At 43.2% G+C, this 21,312-nt stretch overlaps 1 long non-coding RNA gene across 4 annotated transcripts in view; it reads left to right on the top strand.

Annotated features, from left to right (window-relative positions):
• The window catches only part of LOC133508783 (uncharacterized), a 49,759-nt gene that overhangs the window by 12,096 nt on the left and 16,351 nt on the right, over nucleotides 1-21,312 (top strand). For all 4 annotated transcript variants that reach the window (XR_009797152.1, XR_009797154.1, XR_009797151.1 and 1 more), the window contains exon 3: nucleotides 18,041-18,113. This is a non-coding gene — a long non-coding RNA (uncharacterized LOC133508783). The remainder of the gene's footprint in view (nucleotides 1-18,040; nucleotides 18,114-21,312) is intronic.

Here is a 21,312-nt window from a genome sequence, read left to right as displayed (position 1 = left end):
ACTCTGTATTGCACTTTTCAAATTTCAAATGCTTGGAAGTGTTGTCATTTCAATTAATCTAGCGTATACAGGAGTTGTAACAATCTGCCTGTACAAGATTTCTTTAATGCAAACTACTCTCATGGTGTTGATTCATTAAAAAAAAAAAAATAAATAAAAGTGGTGCACGAGGAGGGAGGCAGCTCAGTGAATAATACATGTTTTACCTGCTTTTCCATCTCGGTGTTGTTGTTTGCTCTGATTTCAAGGCCTTTCCAACAAGGGGAGCCCTTTGTGCATGCATGTTTGCTTTTGTAATGAGGTTGTTAGTTACCGGGGGAAATGCCCAAGGGCTAACCTCCACCCGCTCAGCATTTCTGGATGTGATTACACGGATTCAGTGTCCCCCCCGCCCCCCTTTCTCTGTCTCTGTCTCTGTCTCTCTCTCTGTCTCGTCTCTCTCTCTCTCTCTCTCTCTCTCTCTCTCTCTCTCTTCTCTCTCTCTCTCGTCTCTCTCTCTCTCTCTCTCTCTCTCTCTCTCTCTCTCTCTCTCTCTCTCTCTCTCTCTCTCTCTCTCTCTCTCTCTCTCTCTCTCTCTCTCTCTCTCTCTCTCTCTCTCTCTCTCTCTCTCGTCTCTCTCTCTCTCTCTCTCTCTCTCTCTCTCTGTCTCTCTCTCTGTCTCTGTCTCTCTCTCTCTGTCTCTGTGCTTGGGTGTTTTAAGCTTATAGTCACCTCTTTGAACAGATCTGGCACCGTGTTTCCCAACTGCATGGCTGCATTTACAGTAAAATGAAGGCTTCTAAGTTTCAGTAGACAAGGATGGTACACGGATATGGATCATAGTTCTCTTCTTCCACTTTTAGGACTTCAGCGCTGCCTTTAGAAATGACTGACTGACCTTTTTTTATTTTTTTTTTTAATTGTGAGTAAAAAATTGACAATTGGTGCTGTATCGTGGCATTGAACTCCGCTCAACTCACGTTACACCAATCATTAGGCTAGTTTACAATTCTTCAAAAAAAAAAAAAGCTTCTAGCTGTTTATTGCTACTCCCACTTGAACTTTACTGTCCAACTAAACATAAACCAAAAGCAATTACATGTGTATTTAAAACTACCAAATAGCTTTTCTTAAGCTAACTTTTTTTTTTTGCATAATGCTAACCAAGAATGGTAAACGCCATAGGCGGCTAAACAAGTAGCATCTGTGCCTCAATGTTATAAACATTTACTCGATTGATAATTGAACACAAAGGGTGGAGCAACAACGATACTTACAGGCATACAGTATATTCTCTAACCTTTGGAAGAACAACTACTATTACTGCTGCTTACTGAGAAGTTTTGACTGGCCCGTCGTATGCCTGCATTACACAGTCCACAGGTGGCAAGTTGTGGGCACCACAAGGAGCAACACAATGTCCATTGAACTGTAGGAAAACAAAATTGGCAAAAACTCTCAATTATTTTACAGCTGTATGTTTTTCTAAATTCTAATATTCTTATTAAAAATAAATTACAAACTTTTGGGGGGGAATTTAATTGGTTTAATAGCATTTTTATAAATATCAATGGGGAAAGATGCTTTGAGATAATGTATTTTTAGGGGCATGAGCAACGAATGAATGAAATACTTTTAATTTAGGATCACTTCAAAACTTATTTTAAGGTGCACTGATATCAGACTCAATTTGTACTGGTAAAATCAATATTTTCACCTCAGGAGCTCAAAATCAAGCTAAACTCATAATATGAAGCTCCTAAAGTTAAACTTTAGCTATGGAAGGAGTGGTTGGCTTACACCAGTCATTCTCAAAGTGTGGTCCGAGTACCACTTGTGGTATGCAAAAGAATCACTGAATTAAATGCAAATTTATATTGTAAACATGAAGTACAATCAAGTGGGACTTAAGCTTACAGCCATATGGCAACTTGGTTAAAATTAAATAATATTCAATACAGGCCTTTTTAAAATTCTCCTACATTTTTCCCCATCTCAAGTTCAATACATTATTTTAAAAGTACAATTCTTTTGTATTAACACAAATGTTCTTTCAAGAACCAAATTTTCAAATGTTTTTTTTTTTTTTTTGCTGTAATTTTGTTATTTGGCAATCATGTTATTACTTGTAGAGGCTAATATTTTCTGAAGTGGGACTTGATGTTAAAAGTTGGAGAACCCCAGTCTTATGCAATCGCACTCCAAACAGGTAGAGGGCAATATTTTACCGATCATGACAAGTCATTAAACATCGACAAAGTAAAAAAAATTAAAATAAATAATGCACTTCAAAAATGTTTAAAAGATAGGGAGGGGGATTATGAATTAAGAGGCAAATTAAAGTTTAAAAAACTGGAAGAAAGCGTTTGTGTATTTTTGTGTACTGGTTGCAGTTTTGGAATGGGCTGGGTGATAAAATGAAACATTGCTAATATTAGACAAAAAATGTTGGGAAAAAGAAAAGCTACTTTAGTTGAATGGTAATACATTTTTTTTGTAAAACCAGATACTGTAAAACTACAACACTGTCTTTTTTTTCTCTTTTATGGCATTCTGATAAATGTGCAGCTATCCCGCCAATCGTAATAAATCCCAGTGGAAACCCTGCGGAGGAGCAGCGACACCCAATGCCACGTAACACGAATTCACACTATTTGCCTGTGAATTCATTTCCATCTTTATCGATGAATCAATTGTTTTTGCTTGGCGGGGTGGGGGTAGGTGAGGTAACAGGTCGAGCCTGCAAGTGGCATGGCGACGGTGGGTGGAAAGTTGCTGCATGATTCTGGATGCAGAGTGGGAGGCAAGCAGGGCTCCCCTGGCTACTGTTGCTCTGTGGGTGGTGAGAAGAAGAAGAAGAAGAACAAGAAGAAGCAGCAGCGGCAGTCAGGCTCTCCTCTCCTCCACAATTGCCAGGTTGAGGGGGCGAAGGACTACCTCCCCACTCTCTCTCTCTCTCTCTCTCTCTCTCTCTCGCTCTCTCTCTCTCTCTCTCTCTCTCTCCTCTCTTCTCTCTCTCCTCTCTATCTCTCTCTCTCTCTCTCTCTCTCTCTCTCTCTCTCTCTCTCACCCCTCCCTTCCTGTGCCTCTATTTTTGTCCTCCTCCACCATCTCTTTCACACCGCCCTCCGCATCATGAGGTCCCTCCACTGTTTATTTGTGTGTGTTACCGTTTGGGTTTTTCACATTTGCTAGATGGATGGATGGATGGATGGATGGACCCTCTCCCCACCCCCACTCAGGTCCCTGTGAGATCCACAGTGGTAAAGGAGAAACCTTTCCATGGAACATAAAAACCTCACCACCCACCCGCTTGACTCCCAGACGCCTTTCTTCCATATTTACTTTTTTTCTGCTCTCGTATCGACCTTGGCACCACTTCTGTATGAAACTTCCCACTTTGACCTTTTCTCTCTCTGAGTTTCCCTTTTCTTTTTACTTGCCGCATCATTCCTGTACGCCACTGAGTTCGTTTTATTGCTGCTTCCTTTTGTGCTCGCATTTGTGTGTGCGTGGTCAGCTGTTGATGTTACACAGTTGATGTCAGTTGGAAAGTCTCAAAGCAATAAGGCAGTAATCTCTTAAAGGCCCAGAGGCTTATAAGTCCACACCACTCTCATACTGTTCCATCACCTCTTCTTTCACACTGTTGAGAGCGAGCGAGAGAGTGACCACGCAAAGGCCCTTTAAATGGATCTTTTGGTGCAGCGGCGCACCCGGCGCTTCCTGGAGTAATGCATGCATGTGTTAAACAAAAAAGTGCATGTACACTCACTTGCACGCCTCTGAACGTCTCTTTATGACGCTGAGAATAATCTCACCATAGGTAATCATAACTTATAATACCTGGGACTCATCCAAATGCGCCCTGGGCCCTTTTCTCTTATAATGTCTATACAATGATCTAATATAAAGACTGCAAGCCAGCACTTGATGGTCTTGAAACCGGTGGGAGTCTTCACTAACCGATGCTCTTTTCACTCCTTTAACTGTGTCCCTTTTTTTTTTTTTTGGAGCAGACCGGCACTCATCCTTATGCGTTTCCTCTGAAGGGTAGCTTTAGAGCGCCCTTCTCTTCATTGCAGCATGCACAGAAATAGACGCATGCTGCGTCTTTCAGTACGGAATGTGCGCGTTGGGGCGAAATGAAATCAGTGCGGGCAGACATTGGAAAGTGGGAGCTGCCCCCAAGCTAGCAATTTTATTATAATATGTCTAGGATATACAGCACACAGCGGATCCATAGCGTGGCTGGTCAACAGCAGAGTCATTTAATTCCGGCCTGTCGGAGCTTGATGTGCTGATATGCAGATGATGCGTCTAGCTCAAAGTTTGCGAGGAACTTCTGCTGATCGCAGTTCTACCAAAGTTTGAAAACCCGGACTACGTTGGCTTATTATGAGGCCTCCGATTGAATGCTTTGAAATTCTTTGGAGCTGTCGCTATAGCAACCACTCTAGGCAGTTGCTGCGGTAATCATTTACTGCTCCTGCCCCTGGCATAGTTAAGTATTTGAAGTCGTCTCAAAGGAGCTTCGCTGAAGGGGTTAATTCCCAGTTCCCCCGATAGGTGTGTTAGCCAGCATGTTCATTTGTCTCTTTGAAGTAGTCCTACTGAATGTTTTTTTTTTTTTTTTTTTTGTGGCATGTGGGTCCATCTGGAGGTGTTTAGCGCAAACAGGCACCGTGCGGCTGACTGACGTTGACGCTAAAGCCACAAGAATAGGTCAATGTGTCTGCTGATTTGTAGATGCGCCGCCCAAACGAGATGCCCACCACTCAGCGCAGCGCCAGGCCTGGGGTTACGGCGGTGTCAGCAGTCATTAGCCACAGAGACACAGCGGGCGCTGACACCAGTCAGATTGGCAGATGTCCACACGACTGAGCAGGGTGGCACGTGAGGGCATGGGACAGGCCAACGCTGTCCCCCCAGGACATGGCAGCTTAGTAGACGGAGGCTTTTCTAGCGTGCACCTTCCACTGCTGCTAAACCTGAGGCCCCGTTAGCAACTGACAGAGTTGTGCATCACCTGGTATTGGACTTTGGGAGAATACCATACTTGTTTGTAGGATTGATGATGTTCTTCTTACTCTCACATGAAACTGTTATGCCAGAAACATATCTTCTCATATATATTACTGTGTATTTTCCGTGCTATCTGCCAATAGGCATCAAGATACATATTTTGTTGACTTTGTTTTGATTCCGTTTTTGTTTTGCCATGTTGTGTTTTTTCCTCGTGTCCCTTGTCAATGTTAGTCTTGTCTTGTGTGTTCGGTTTTCCTTTCCACTTGTTCTCGTCAGCCCTGTCCCTCGTGTCTACCAATCAGCTCCTTCCAACTACTCGCATCTCGTCCAGGTGCTCATCATAGTCTCGTCAGTTTGCTTGTATTCAGTTCCCGGCCTTTTTTTCAGTCTGTGTTGATGTATTGTCACCTGTCGTCATATACAATTTTTCCTTAGTCCTTGTGGTGTTTTGTATGCATGTTTCTTACTTTGAGTTTGGGTTTTGGATTTACAGTACGTCATTATCCCTGTTTATGGTCAAATCTGATTTGTTGACTGAACAGCCACAGAGTTGGTAAGGAACCCTTTTGTGATTATCTCTGGTCGGTGGTCACAGGCACGTAGACTAGATCTGATGTGGTTTATTTGGTCTAGACCATATGAAGGGGAAGCCTAGCAGATATGATTGAAACAGACTTTTATACCCTGCACCATTATTGCTGGGAGACAATGTTATGCTGTGTATGACTGAAATGTTGGGTCTAGAATGAGAGCCGTTCAAATGTGACTGGTCGAGGTATTGAGTGTTAGGTAGAGACTGCAAACAAAGACTGTGGTCCTCAGTGTTCCACCATGTGTCAGAGTTTAAGGAGACTTAAGGAAAGTTTCACAGAGGACACTGAGGTGAAGTGAGGGTTTGACATAGAGCAATACCCGACATTTTGTTTGGGATTGATCAGTAGAGCGCTAAGAAGAAAAAGAAGACAAAAATTCAAACCAAAAAATTCCCATTACTTTGTTAGAAATTCACAGACTTTGATTCTATATGATGTAGTTACAGTATGTTGCTGTGTCTGTTCATACAATGGCTGCACCGCCACCATCCCTACTTCATAGTCTCAGAGATAAGGGGCCATCATGGAGCTCCAGATACACTTCCAGTCTGTGCCGACTTTGCATATCATAACACATATAAAACTTTGGTGTAATTTCTCTGCTATGGATCAAGTTCAAGAGGTAAATCCAGGGAGTTTCTCTTGTATAAGCTGAGAGCTCACATGCTGGCAGGCCTTCTGTCCCTACTTTCTATGTTCCTGATCTCCACTTCTTCCCTCGTGTCCTCCCTGAGATTACCTTGATTCCTACGGCAAGACATCAGAAGGGAATGAGGAAACAAAACACAAAAATTACCATTACCTCGTCACGGCTATCAGGCAAGTCCCGGTGGAGTCAAATCGCACGTCCTGACTTATGGTTCCAAATGAAAACAATATTTCTTGAAAAATTCTGCCGCTACGCTTCGTTCACGTTTTGGCCTGCCCATCACGCGTGATATGTGGATGTCACTTAAATTATGCAATATTTTTTCTCAGTGAGCATCAAAGAAAAAGTTCAAGGCATACATCTGTGGCTTTTTCTCTTCTATTTTGCAACAATTTTTCCAAAAGATGGGTCAACAAACATCCTGCATGATGTCAACGCATGATGTTAAAATCCCCGTATAGCAAATATAAGTTGGTCTTTTAAATTTGACAGGCTACGAAATTGTGTTTTTAACCATCTGTCAAATTTGAATGATTATCAATACTACCCTGATAAGGTTTGAAAATTCTGAAAAATCAAGCCGTCGTCTTAGCTCTTAAATGCTGTGAGCGTGTTTGCTGAAGGCTCTGAACCCACACCCTAGTCAACTGTCAATCATACTGAAATATGGATCCTACGTTGTTCAGCAAATTTCTCATACCTACAACCTCAGAAGTGTGAGGCAGATGTGTTGGCTTGGATGCCACTTTGGGGAAAATAGTTTCCTAATCATTTGTTTCTATGTTTATTGTCCCTCTATGACACGGGTGAGGCGTGACATCGCAATAACGGCATTATATTAGCCGCTTATCCTCACAATGGCCGAGGGAGTGCTGGAACCTATCCCAGCTATCAACGGGCAGGAGGCAGGATACACCCTGAACTGGTTTCTAGCCAATTGCAGGGCACATAGAGAAAAGGCCACACTCACAATCACACCTGGGGGCAATTTAGAGTGTCCAATTAATGTTGCATGTTTTGGAATGTGGGGGGAAACCAGAGTGCCCAGAGAAAACCGACACAGGCACGGGGAGAACATGCAAACTCCACACAGGGAGGGCTGGTATTGAACCCAAGTCCTCAGAACTGTGAGTCCTCAGAACTGTGAGGCCAATGCTTTCCAGCTGCACCACCATGCGGCCAGTTTTGCCATGTGATTCATAAATAAAGCACCCATTTTTCAGATCGATGGCACACCAGACTTCAGCTCTCTTAAAAGCGACGCTCCAAAGACACATGACGTTTCCCATTCCATATTGCTTTCCCATCTTAAATTACAAATCTATTAGCTAAAAAACCTACCGCACCTCTGTACTCACATCAGTGTCGTAAAATCTGTCTAATCTGCTACTACGGAATGAAGAGGGTCCGTCATCTTGCCAAGCCTTCAGACAAGCCTTCCTCTGCAGCCCCCTGCCTTTGTTTTCCACTGTGATGTAAATAGCAACACATGGGCCACGTTTGTCTTTACGGTGGCGCACGGCTAATCCTGTGTGAAGCTCGGAGGGATCTCTTCAGATACTCTTGTCAGCATCGATTTGTCACCACAAGGCCTTTCATTTCCTCTGTAAGCTGACACCACGACGGTGTGATAGAGGCCTCGTCACAATCGGATGCGCTGCACCTTGGAAAAACAACAACAAGCCCACCAACAAGAAGTTTGTTGACTGAACTGGGTTGTTTTTTGAGCACGCCGGGAGGAAAAACCACACTTAAACACTGTGCTGTGCCACTTTATCGGTGCAATTGTTTGAAATAAGGGCACACGTATTGAAGGTAATTAAAGATTCCAACCATGGCTTATAAATTTAGAGCGGTTAAAAAAAAAAAAGAAGAAAAATGCAAACAACAATTAAAAAAACCTCAATAGGAACACCCGGCTTAAAGCGAGCAATCATGTCCAAGATGTTGGGCTTAAATGAGGATGTTGTTTTCTCTTTTCTGTCAATCTCCGGCAGAAAGCGATTTCCTCCTGAAGAGTGGCGGCCAGGGCTAAAAGCATGTTTTAATAAGCACGCTGACACATCCATCTTTGTTTCCCAGAGATAAGTCACAAACAGCGCGCAGCAAAGCATGCGGGGCTCGCTGGAAGGATGCCCATTGCCGCGTATCAGTCGAATGTGCTTATGTGCACAATGCGCACACAAACGCAGATGTGAGCATACATTGAAGCCAACGTGCACGCGCTCACACAGAAGAGCTGTCACCCCAACTTAAATCCTATTTATCACCAAACCAACGGATTTTTTTTTTTCTTTTGCTCGGAGCCGAAGGTGGTTGGCATGTTCACTTTATGCCTTCTCGGAGATTAGTGAATTCAGTCCTGCTCTGTTCTCACCGAGTCTCCTTTTAAGTCTTCCTTCACTTACTCCCCTCCTGCTTTTTCTCTCTCAATTGCCCACTGCACTAAACGTGCTTCAATTTGTTTTTCCTCAATGCATTGTTTTTTTTTTTTTGGGTGGGGGGGTGGTACCTGCGACTTGTAGCTGGTCGAGGCTGGCAGCTGCGTGTGTGAGATTGAAGACCATGACAGAAATGTCCTCATTAGGTCTGCAGTGAGGAGCTACACAGGCGAGAAGGGAGGAGAGGAAAAGGAAGGGAAGGAGGAGGCAAGGAGAGGGAGAAAAGTTTGCAAGTTTTTGACACACTGCGCCTTTTATCTTATGCAGGGCTTGGTTTCAAGTATATGTGCGCGAGAGCAGATCGCGTACGCACGCACACATATGCAACGAGTCTCAAAGTGCAGCGGAGTAACTATGTCATTATTATACACTATTAATTAAAGAGAAATAATGGAAGCCAGATGAACTTGTGTTCAGCCTAATTATCATGTCTTTGATAGCAAATTGTGCAGAAAAAAAAACAGAAGACTGAGAAAGTGTAAGGCCGATGGTATGTAGTATAGTTGAAAAAGGTTCAGATTAGGACTGGGGACTTTGGAAGTGAAATTTACACTCTACCCTTATTTGACACCCGGAGCCCTTCCTTGAAATCAAAGCGGGATTTCTTAATTGCAGAATAAAAGGAGATGCAGAAATGGAGGAGAAGGATGGACGGGAGGAAGAGAAGGGGTTGCTGTTGGACTGTGTGGGGGCAATTGTTAGTCTGGGGAACAAACAAACAACAATGGCCTTGTTTTATCTTGTTTGCCTCTTTTCCACACATCTCGTCCCCGGCGTGCACGCCGTGATCTCTGAACTGCACGCTTCCACGCCAACTCCCCTGTCGCCTTGTTTACATGCTGCTGGTACTGCGCTGTCGGCAGAGCATTGATCATTATCATCATTATGTGTCTATGATGCGGCATTGTCGAGGCACAAATCAACATTGCTTCCGGAGGCTTTAATGATCAACACTAACTTTGCAACCTTTGCTTTTGTTGTGGGATCTTTCCACTCATTTTCACTGAATTGCTGCAAAGAACAAAAGACACCTGTTTGCTGTCATTAGAACAAGTCAATGAAGGAGTATCAGGGATACTCTGAAATTGGGGAAAAAATATGGATTAAAAAAAAAAGTTAAAATATTAAGACCGGGTCTTGGGAAAAAAAAAATCCAAATCTTCTGACAAGACAAACGTTTTACATCTAGTAGCAGGCAACAGTTCCCTCTGCTCCAAACCGAACCTGTGAAGTCATACTATGTTAACAAAAAACAAAAAAAAAAAACATTTCTTACAAGAATAATACAAAAATATCATATTACAAAAAATATTTTCTGAGGAAAAGATGTTCATGAAGTTCCACTATTGTAAAGCTGCACTATTGTTAGAAAAAAAAAAAGAAAAAAAAAAGTGAAATCTTGACATTAATAACATAAGCAAACACTCTACATTATGACAAAGTATCGTGGTGTGAAAAATGTTTAAAAAAAAATAAGAATGAATGAGTCAGTGTCTTGGCAGTAGAATTGAATTGCGAGCCAAGAATCTTCTACACTGCTTGTTGTGGGTGAGCTGGAGCCCAACGTGCAAGGTGGGATACACCTTGGATTGGTCACCAGGCAAATGCAGACTCGATGAATCTACGAATCAAGTTTAATTAATGCAGCCCGACTCCCATCGATGAGTGGGGAGGGGGATTAAAACCCTTGCACCCAGTCTGGCCCGCCACTGCCCGCCAAGCACTGTATAGCTTGGAAGCAGCAAGATGAGCAATGTCCAGGCACAGAAGGAGTTGAGGACCGGGCGATCAGCGTCCGCTTTTGTGGAAGTATTCAGTCATAATAGGTCTGTGAGTAAAGTCAAACACTGGGGGAGGCAGAAAGATGAAGATGCGGAAAGAGGAAAAGTCAAAGCGAGATGGGAGCGAGGAAGAGGGAAGGAGAAAGTGGTGGCACAGCTGAGGTTGACACTAATGAGGAGCCTTTGTGATGGGACCTGACAGAGGAGAAGAAAGCAGAATCCCCCGACACCGATGCTCCACAACACTCCTGCGCTTAATTGGGGGAGCCAGAGCCCACAACCAGAGCGCGCGTGTGTGTGTGTGTGTGTCAAAAAAAGTGAGTATATCTGTTTTAGGAGCAATAAGTGAATGTAAGACAAACGAGACGTGCATGTGCTCCCGTAATTAAACCTGCAACACTTCTACTTGGCGTATGACTGTAAGTTATTGTGCTTATGTAGATATTCACAGCTCGCTCCGTGTTCTTGGCGGATTTTCACACTTCTTGGTCCAGGATTTCACGCATTTAGTTGATGTTGGCAGGACGCGGCGCTTAGAGCATTACATCGACGATGATGGCTTTGAGGTTCACACGTCGGGTAGCTGCCATCTTCTCACATTCTTTTCAGCTGACAGGAATCCTGCGGAATAAGCCTGCGATTCTGTCTCAAGGAGGCGCGTACATGCAGACGAGACCTGCACAGTGTACCAGAAGACGCACGACATTCTCCTGCACAGAAATGGAAGGATGGCGCTCTGTGTTGCGAGTGCAAGTCAGCGCAGCCCAAAAAAAAACCATACAAGTGGAGACACTTGCTCACTCCCTGCGGTGCACTTTCCATCGTTGACTCTGAATCAATCATTTTTAATTTATCAGAGGGGATTTGTGTCATGATGGCTGATGCCAACTGCAATAAAGGGGGGGGGCAGGGGGAGGCGGGAGGGGGTGGGCAACAACACAACAGCAGTGAAAAAGCTTGAGCAAATCCCTGCTCTGATGCGATTAGAACACACAACCAAATCAGGGCTGACTTGAATAGACACAGAACACAAAATCATATTAAGGAAAATTCGATGTGCATGGCATTACATTGCTCTCAATCCCACCCCCTCCCCCCACGCCTCCCCTTGTTTCTTTTTCTTATTTTTGCTCCCTTTTCCTCTCTTTGACTCTCTCACTACATTTCTTCCCGCTCCGCTTTCTATCTGTCAGCATCTCAATTTTTCAATGCCAGTGACCTGAAAAATCTGTTGCCAGTGACTTATACGTCGGCTTCTCTTGTCTGAGCCGAAGCGGCGCTTGCTGAGATTCTGTGCCTTCTTCTCAGAGACGAGGTCCTTGGGTCACATGTATCACCTGGACTTAAGTGCCACACAGCCCCAGCTCGATGCAATATCATTTTTCATTTAATACCACCAAAAAAAAACCCCACAAAAACGGTTGACAGACGACGGTCAAACACCAGATATCCTCCCGCAATAATGTTGGACTGCTGCGACGATAAATTAGCTGTGCTGCAAGCTCGGCATCTCGTTCAAAATTGCTTTGCGATCAGGAAAAGAGAAAAGGTGAGTCAGGGTGAGAACGTGGGCCAAAAAACGGTACAGCGAGTGCGAGCGCGAAGAAGCTGAAGAGATAGATAAAGTAGGGTTGTTATGTCAGAAGCAGTCGAGTCGCTCTCATCTTGCCATTATCTCAAGCACCCTCGCATTACCATAATAATGGCTTTTAACCAAATGTAGCACTCTCCAAAGCAGCGCAGGCAGAGTCTTTTGGAAGCAAATGTAAAACACTCATCTGCAGGCAGAAGCAGAGGGGCTTCACATTAACATCAGCACAGTCAGACGAGTGCGGCGTGAAAGGCATGTGTGGGTTGGAGTGGGAGTCTCCAGCTCAGATATCGTCTCCTGATGTAGTCTTGATTATACATATAATGTACAAAGATCATTTTGCAAGTCATACGCACGCGCGCAGATATCCGTCCCTGTTTAACAGCTCCAACGATTACACGAGACAATCCGTTTGGAGCATCAAATGCATTATCGACTTCAAATAACTGCATCAAACTATTACGCCTTGTTGGCCTCGCTGCAGTTTTCGTTTGCAGCCGATCTTAAAACGTACACAAAAATACTGCAGGCATTTGGAAGCCAGTTAACGTTGAATAAAAATGTTGAATAAACCGTCCAAGCTTAATGGAATGTGAGTGAGGGCTGGGGCAAGTTTACGTTCATTTATCTGATACATTTATGTAAGCACTGCGGGAAATCTCGACTTTTTGTGTGTGAAGTAAAACTGTGCCAGAGCTGTATATTCACAGTATGTTGTTGAAACTGCAAATATGGTAACATTGTATTTGATATTTTTGGGTGATTTTCTTTCCGCTACAGCTGCAATGTAAACAGTATAACAAAGCTTAACTTAGACCGATCTAAAGTTAGGTTTAGACCAGTCTACACATAGACCGTCTAGAGTTAGACCCATTGAGAGTTAGACTGGTCTAAGTTTAGACCAGTCCAAACCAGTTTCAAGTCAGGCTTAGACCAGTTGTTACTGCTGTGGATAGCCCAACCAGTTCTTATCTTTAGTGGGCCATGACTTTTTGACACTGGACCAGGTAACTGAATAGTTTATTTTCCTAAATAGCTTAAATCAGCATTCAAAAACTGCATTTTAAGTTCACGAGTTCTATATCTCTGATATTTGCATTTATTTGATGATCTTAGACACTAAAGTGGTGAAACTGTGACAAGGGGACCAAAACATTTTCACACCACCGTATTTAAGTATGATGTAAATTTTGTTTTCTGCTCCTGTATTCATAATACTGACTGTGTAGTGCAAAAAAAAGACGTCAGCCAATGCTCCCTCTAAACTGCGCGCGTGCGCAATTGTGCATGGAAATTTCTCTAACAACGACTGCCGCTCCGCAACCCTCCCTTTTTCCTAGCTTACCTTAACCCCCCCCCCCCTAAAGACGTATATTCATAATTACAAATCTTACAGTACTTACGCAGCCCATCAATGTGTTTTATAATGTCAGCATCCACCACTGCTGCTTTAATTAGCAACACAATCTGGGCAACGTAGAGCAAAGACTAGCTCAATGTGCTGCTTATGTTTACTTTCGATATTAATGGAAAAGTTAAAAAAGCAATGCTATTGTTTTAAAATGTAATGACTGTCGGAATATGTGAATAATCAAGGAAAACGTCATTTAACTGGATGAGATTTTCTCTTTTCCGAGTGGGAAACGTCTGGGCTGAAGCCAAAGTAGAAAGCGCAGGATGAGATGGTGTGTAATTTTAATATTCCACCTTGGCACAGCCTGATCCAGGATGAAAACACATTTGAATTCTGTATTTTAAATATAGGAGGCAACATAACATTAACCTTAAAATAGTTTGGGAGCATCATCAATCCCCCCCGTCGTTGGTAGCTTGCGAGAGGCTGGCTGCTTGAAAAGTAGATCTTGGGATAAAAAAGTCTGGGCACCCCTGGTGTAGTGACACACTTAAGTATCAACTCAGCATATTGTAAATTCCATAGTCTCGGAGTATTGTTGCTCGCCAGAACCATACATTTATGACCACAATGTACCATCTTCTTAGATCGAGGGCTGAATAAGGAAGTCAGAAATTTCAAAATAATCACAAACTGGTTTCTTTTGAGGGGGTTCATCTGCCTCCCAGTTCTGAGGACCCGGGTTCGTATCCGGCTGGTAGGTTGATTGGAGACTAAATTGTCTGTTGGTCTGAATGTGAGCGTGCATGGGTTTTTGTTCATATGTGGTCTGCGATTGGCTGCCGATCAATTCAGGTTCTAACCCGCCTCTTGCCCAAAGATAGCTGGGATAGACTCCAGCACGCTTGTGACCCTGGTGAGAAAAAGCGGTGTAGAAAATGGATGGATGGAGGGTTTCTTAAGCTCGAGAACGTGTTAATTGTAGTCAAAAAACTTCCATGCTCATATCTGCAACCACCGTCCTAATGGCCACAAGTGACCAAATCATACAATGTTTCACTTTTGGCACTATATTTTAATTTGACACATTTTCAAAATGCTTATCCCCAATTTAGGGGACAGATAGTTGGATTTCCACAAGTACTGTACTGTACTTATAAATATAGCTAAATGATAATCAAAGTCAACTTGTAATCCTATAAATTGTTTCCACACTGAGACTCGGGCCACTGCTGTCTCATTTAGCCTACGTGCATGAAGTGATGACGCCTGATCGGTTGAGAGACAAAACATCTTCTAAGACGAGCATTTGAACGAGTAATTTTGGCTCTTTGAAGATGAAAAGGTGTGTGGGTGGGAGGGGGACCCCATTTTTCCATTATGTGACGTGCAATCGTGGAGGATGTGAGCATTCCTTCCAATGCTCACTACGATAAAGTCAGCAGATTAGCTCAAATCTTTTGTGGCTCTGGTACTTCAGACTTGCATTTTATCCAGATTGCAAATTACACATCCTCACTTGTGCATATAATTTCTGATGGCTTTCATAACAAATATAAAAAGCTCTTCAAATATGTAACTTTGTGAATTTCATTGGCCAGACCTTAATGCTGTACGTCCTGAAAATAATTGGCTGAGTCAGAATAAAATTATGAATGCTGGCTAATTTCTTCATCGGCATGTGTGCCGGCGTGGGTCGAGGCATATGCCTACCGGCGCTATGCAGCGCCATAGGCGTGCACACGCACGTGTCATTGTGCACCTTCCTGTGTGTCGGCCAGGTCTGGCCAGGTGCTCTGCATGTGTTTCCCCTGTCCAGATGGCCCCGCGACGGGTGAGGGCGGGGCGCAGGGTGTCCTCCTGGCCTCCCACCCAGCCAACGCAGAAGGTCGAAATGACCGTGCCGCCTTCCAGAAGAGATGATACCGAAAGCCGCCTCCCTCGTCGGGCAGGCGGGGCCGTAACGTCGTCTGGTCAACGGGGCAGTCAAACAGAAACACAGCTTTAAATTTTCAAATCCGCTTTGTCGTTCGGTATCACCGTCATCTCTTGCAATTAGCTCGTTCCACTTCTACCGAAGTGCATTTCCTTGTACGTGGCGGCGCTCAGAGAACATGCATTGTGCGAGTGTGTTCGCAGCGCACGGTGCCAGGAGGGCGTGTAGACCCACAGATGGCCGGGTGCTTTCCACTCAGTGAGATCTGGGCCGGGGCCCACTCTCAGATTAGTGGGCCTCTTTCGTCAAGCACCACCTACAGGGTTTCTGGGCAGACCTGGACCTGACACAGAGGTTTTGTTTTGTCAGACACACTTCTGCTATGAGCTTGTATTGTTCAGCTCTCGAAAAACTGGAATATGAATACATATGAATTTCAAGTCATAATATGGAATTAATACCAAGTGGATTTCTCGAGGGTTTGAAATTTGCCTTAAGTGTTGCCCTGTTTAGCATCCTTTAATGCAACCAGATGTTGAAGTGTTCCCTATGGGGAATCTTTTATGTAAAATTGACTTTTCAATCAATTTGTATACAAATAGGGGGTTGCCTGCCCACCCAGCAAGTGTGAAATTAAAGAACCAAGTAATGTTTTGTTAGGTGCTTGTTTCCAAAAACTGCTTAGTGGAGAAATTCTGTTTTGAATTTAGAATCCCACAAACCATCATTGAATTTATAATTCCTCAAGTCATCTTCTTGAAACAATTCATCAACCCCCACCAAGTGGGCTGGATGAACATTGGTCTCATTCAGATTGGTGAGAAGTAATTTGTGATTCAACATCTGATAAGCGGAACACACTCCATTGTTCAGTGAAGTTGTGGACATGGTGAGGGTCCTTGGTGGAGGTATTTGTATTTGGCAAAGTGCTGGTTACTATCGATCTGCATATTACTGGTAATCAAAAAGTGGAACTTGGCAGCTTGGTGATGAAGTGCTGACATCCATCCATCCATCCATGCGCATTCATCATTTGTGGTAACTTTCTTATCAGAGTTTTCTGCTAGGCTTGAACAAACGTTGCTTGCACACTAGGAAAAAAACAAAACTACTGTATAATAGTTTCAAGACATGCGCTTATAATAAAAGGATAGTTTTGTGAGTGTTTAGCACATGCAGTGCATTCATCAGATTTGCTTCTTCAGCTTCTGATCTTTAGACTTAGACTGTCGGGAGCCTTGAGCGGGAAAAAAAAAAAAAATATTCCTTGACTTTAATTTTAATGCACAGACTGTCCAATATTTCTCGACACATAGAGCAAATGAAACTTATTTCTGCTTATTTGAGCGGCAGTATTCTCATCTCTTAAGAAGGTCAACGTATACAATTTTGAAGTTTAAGTGAACATTTTTTTCTGATGTCTGTACTTTCATCTCAGAAATGTTTTTACTTTACATATCATTTGTTGTCTGATGCCACTTTCGTGAACGGATCTGAATACTGACAATACAATACAATTTAAATTCCACTGACATATGTTTGTTGTATTTATTCCGAATACAAAGAATAAATTAAGTAAACTAGTCTTTTCCTGAAATTATACAGTTGTACTCTTTTTTTTTTTTTTTTTTTTTTTTTTTTTTTTTTTTTGGTCCAAGGAAGGCTACTAATGATTTTAAATAAGACATACAGTATATGCTTATAAAAGTGGTGGCACTGTGGGGCAATTGGTAAAGCATTGGCTTCACAGTTCTGAGTACTCAGGTTCAATCCCAGCCCTCCCTGTGTGGAGTTTGCATCTTCTCCCCATGCCTGCATGGGTTTCCTCCGGACATTCCGGTCTCCTCCCACATCCCCAAAACATGCAACATTAATTGGACACTCTAAATTGCCCCGAGGTGTGATTGTGAGTGCGGCTGTTTGTCTTGATGTGCCCTGCAATTGGTTGGCAACCAGTTCAGGGTGTACCCTGCCTCCTGCCCGCTGACAGCTGGGATGGGTTCCAGCACTCCGCGACCCTTGTGAGGATAAGAAAATGACTGGATGGATGCTTATAAAAGCACATTTGCTCCCATTTAAATATCATGCGAAAAGAGCAACCTCATTTTAAAGTCAAGCATACTGATCAAGGACTGACGACATGATGGGACTGAAGATGGAGATGCTCGTATCACTGATATAACTGAGCAAACTACCGGTGCTCTCCATCTTGGATAATCACTCGCATCCTCTCCAAGACACTCTGCAACAGCAAAGGAGGTCTGAGGTCATCTTTTACACAGTTCTCTATTCACTTATATAAGAATTACACACTGACTATGAGGGAAATACTCCTGGACACTTCTAAAATAATGCATATCATGTGCCAGCATCGTTTTTTGGGGTGCTGAAGCAACCATAAAAATTTGAATGATTACATTTCTATTTATTTTTTTGCAAGTGTTCTTCAGTTCAGTTGAAATTGAATATCTTAACAACAAAAACATAAACATGCCCATAAACGTTAGAACTCTTTTTAATATATAGAGAGCAAATGAAAAAAATTACATATTTGTATTTGAGGAAAAGAAGATTTCAGTTTACATGTTTTACATGTTGTGCATTGCTTTTCAAATAAAAGTCCAAAAGAAGCCCAAAAGTCCATGGTCCATTTATGGTGCTCACGAAAGTGGCCTGGTTTCGTTCCAGAAAAAAAGCCAAGCCGACAACGTGCATGTGGAGGTGCTGCATCAAAATGGCTTGTGTTCCCCCTGAAATTAAGGTGACCGTAGTTTATTTTATGAATCTGTTTCTCTCGAGGTTTGTACAGTATTTCACATGTACAAGAATTATTATGCATATTAACCTATGCATTTCTTTTTCTTCCGACTTGTCCCGTTCGGGGTCGCCATAGCGTGTCATCTTTTTCCATCCAAGCCTATGTTGTGCATCTTCCTCTCGAATACCCATGTCCTCCCTCACAAAATCCATCAACTTTTTCTTTGGTCTTCCTCTCGGTCTTTTGCCTGGCAGCGCCATCCTCAGCAACCTTCTACCAATATACTCACTCTCTCGCCTCTGAACATGTCCAAACCATCCAACTTTGTCTGTCCTTCTAATGAGCACATTTCTAATCCTATCCAACCAGCTCACTCCGAGCGAGAACCTCAACGTCTTGATTTCTGCTACCTCCAGTTCTGCTTCCTGTTGTTTCTTCAGTGCCACCGTCTCTAATCTGTACATCATGGCCTTTCTCACCACTGTTTTAAAAACTTTGCCCTTCATCCTAGTGGAGACTCTTCTGGACAGAACACCAACACCTTCCACCAGCTGTTCCAACCTGCTTGGACCCATTTCTTCACTTCCTTACCACACTCTCCATTGCTCTGTATTGTTGACCCCAAGTCTTTGAAGTCATCCACCCTCGCTATCTCTTCTCCCTGTAGCCTCACTCTTCCCCCTCCACTTTTCTCATTCACGCACATATATTCTGTTTTACTTCGGCTAATCTTCATTCCTCTCCTTTCCAGTGCATGTCTCCATCTTTCCAATTGTTCCTCTGCATGCTCCCTGCTTTCACTGCATATGACAATATCATCTGCGAACATCATGGTCCAAGGGGATTCCAGTCTAACCTCTTCTGTCCGCCTATCCATTACAACAGCAAACAGGAAGGGGCTCAGCGCGGAACCCTGATGCAGTCCCACCTCCACCTTAAATTCTCCTGACACGCCTACGGCACACCTCACCGCTGTTCTGCTGTCCTCATACATGTCCTGTACTATTCTAACATATTTCTCCGCCACACCAAACTTTCGCATGCGTTATCACAGTTCCTCTCTTAGTACTCTATCATAGGCTTTCTCTAGGTCTACATAAACAGAATGTAGCTCCTTCTCACCTTCTCTGTACTTTTCCACGAGTATCCTCAAGGCAAATACTGAATCTGTGGTACTCTTTCTAGGCATGAAACCATAATGTTGCTTGCAGATACTTACTTTCGTCCTGAGTCTAGCCTCCACTACTCTTTCCCATAACTTCATTCTGTCGCCCATCATCTTTATTTATGCCTCCATAACTGCACTGTGTTTGAACTGATTTCAATTTCCAACATAATTGCATACTGTAAATGTAGAAGAGGCAAGAGTGAAGGACCAGGAAGTGGAAAAGATTACTAAGGGGGAAGTCAGAAAGGCACTACAAAGGATGAAAAATGGAAAGGCAGTTGGTCCTGATGACATACCGGTAGAGGTATGGAAGCAATTTGGAGAGATGGCTGTGGAGTTTTTGACCAACTTATTCAACAGAATACTAGCGGGCGAAAAGATGCCTGAAGAATGGAGGAAAAGTGTTCTAGTTCCCATTTTTAAGAACAAAGGGGATGTTCAGAGCTGTGGGAACTATAGAGGAATAAAGTTGATGAGCCACACAATGAAGTTATGGGAAAGAGTAGTGGAGGCTAGACTCAGGACAGAAGTAAGTATCTGCGAGTAACAGTATGGTTTCATGCCTAGAAAGAGTACCACAGATGCATTATTTGCCTTGAGGATGCTAGTGGAAAAGTACAGAGAAGGTCAGAAGGAGCTACATTGTGTTTATGTAGATCTAGAGAAAGCCTATGATAGAGTACTAAGAGAGGAACTGTGATAACGCATGCGAAAGTTGGTGTGGCGGAGAATATGTTAGAATAGTACAGGACATGTATGATGGACAGCAGAACAGCGGTGAGGTGTGCCGTAGGCGTGTCAGGAGAATTTAAGGTGGAGGTGGGACTGCATCAGGGTTCCGCGCTGAGCCCCTTCCTGTTTGCTGTTGTAATGGATAGGCGGACAGAAGAGGTTAGACTGGAATCCCCATGATGTTCGCAGATGATATTGTGATATGCAGTGAAAGCAGGGAGCATGCAGAGGAACAATTAGAAAGATGGAGACATGCACTGGAAAGGAGAGGAATGAAGATTAGCCGAAGTAAAACAGAATATCTGTGCGTGAATGAGAAAAGTGGAAAGGGAAGAGTGAGGCTACAGGGAGAAGAGATAGCGAGGGTGGAGGACTTCAAATACTTGGGGTCAACAATCCAGAGCAATGGTGAGTGTGGTAAGGAAGTGAAGAAACGGGTCCAAGCAGGTTGGAACAGCTGGCGGAAGGTGTCTGGTGTGTTATGTGACAGAAGAGTGTCTGCTAGGATGAAGGGCAAAGTTTACAAAACAGTGGTGAGGCCGGTCATGATGTACGGATTAGAGACGGTGGCACTGAAGAAACAACAGGAAGCAGAACTGCAGGTAGTAGAAATGAAGATGTTGAGGTTCTCGCTCGGAGTGAGCAGGTTGGATAGGATTAGAAATGAGCTCATTTGAGGGACAGCCGAAGTTGGATGTTTTGGAGACAAGATTCGAGAGAGCAGACTTCGATGGTTTGGACATGTTCAGAGGCGAGAGAGTGAAGGAATTGGGGGAAGGGTGCTGAGGATGGAGCACCCAGGCAAAAGAGCGAGAGGAAGACCAAAGAGAAGGTTTATGGATGTGGTGAGGGAAGACATGAGGGCAGTTGGGGTTAGAGAGGAAGATGCAGGAGATAGGCTAAGATGGCAAAAGATGACACGCTGTGGCGACCCCTAACGGGACAAGCCGAAAGGAAAAGAAGAAGAAGAAATGTAATACATATCCGCAGGGTTTAATTGCATATGAAATAGTGGATTAAAATTGTTCAATATGTAATTTTATATCATTATACTTTTCATTCTTGATAGTTGTATGTCTTGTCCTGTGACATAATTGGAGCGTATTTACAGTTTATTTGTATTATTTATTACATGACCTGGACCAATCGAGTACACCTTAAATCTCTCCCTCCCTATATACATATATATTTATATATTATTCATCATCAAATGCTGCCTTTGTATTTATTATGATCATTATTATAATTAGTTTTATTTTTGTATTTTCAATTTGCTGTTTGCTGTTATTCCAACTTTTGTGG

This window comes from Syngnathoides biaculeatus, chromosome 11, assembly GCF_019802595.1.
Source record: "Syngnathoides biaculeatus isolate LvHL_M chromosome 11, ASM1980259v1, whole genome shotgun sequence".
Classification (NCBI taxonomy): domain Eukaryota; kingdom Metazoa; phylum Chordata; class Actinopteri; order Syngnathiformes; family Syngnathidae; genus Syngnathoides; species Syngnathoides biaculeatus.
This window is presented reverse-complemented; position numbering and strand designations above follow the sequence as displayed.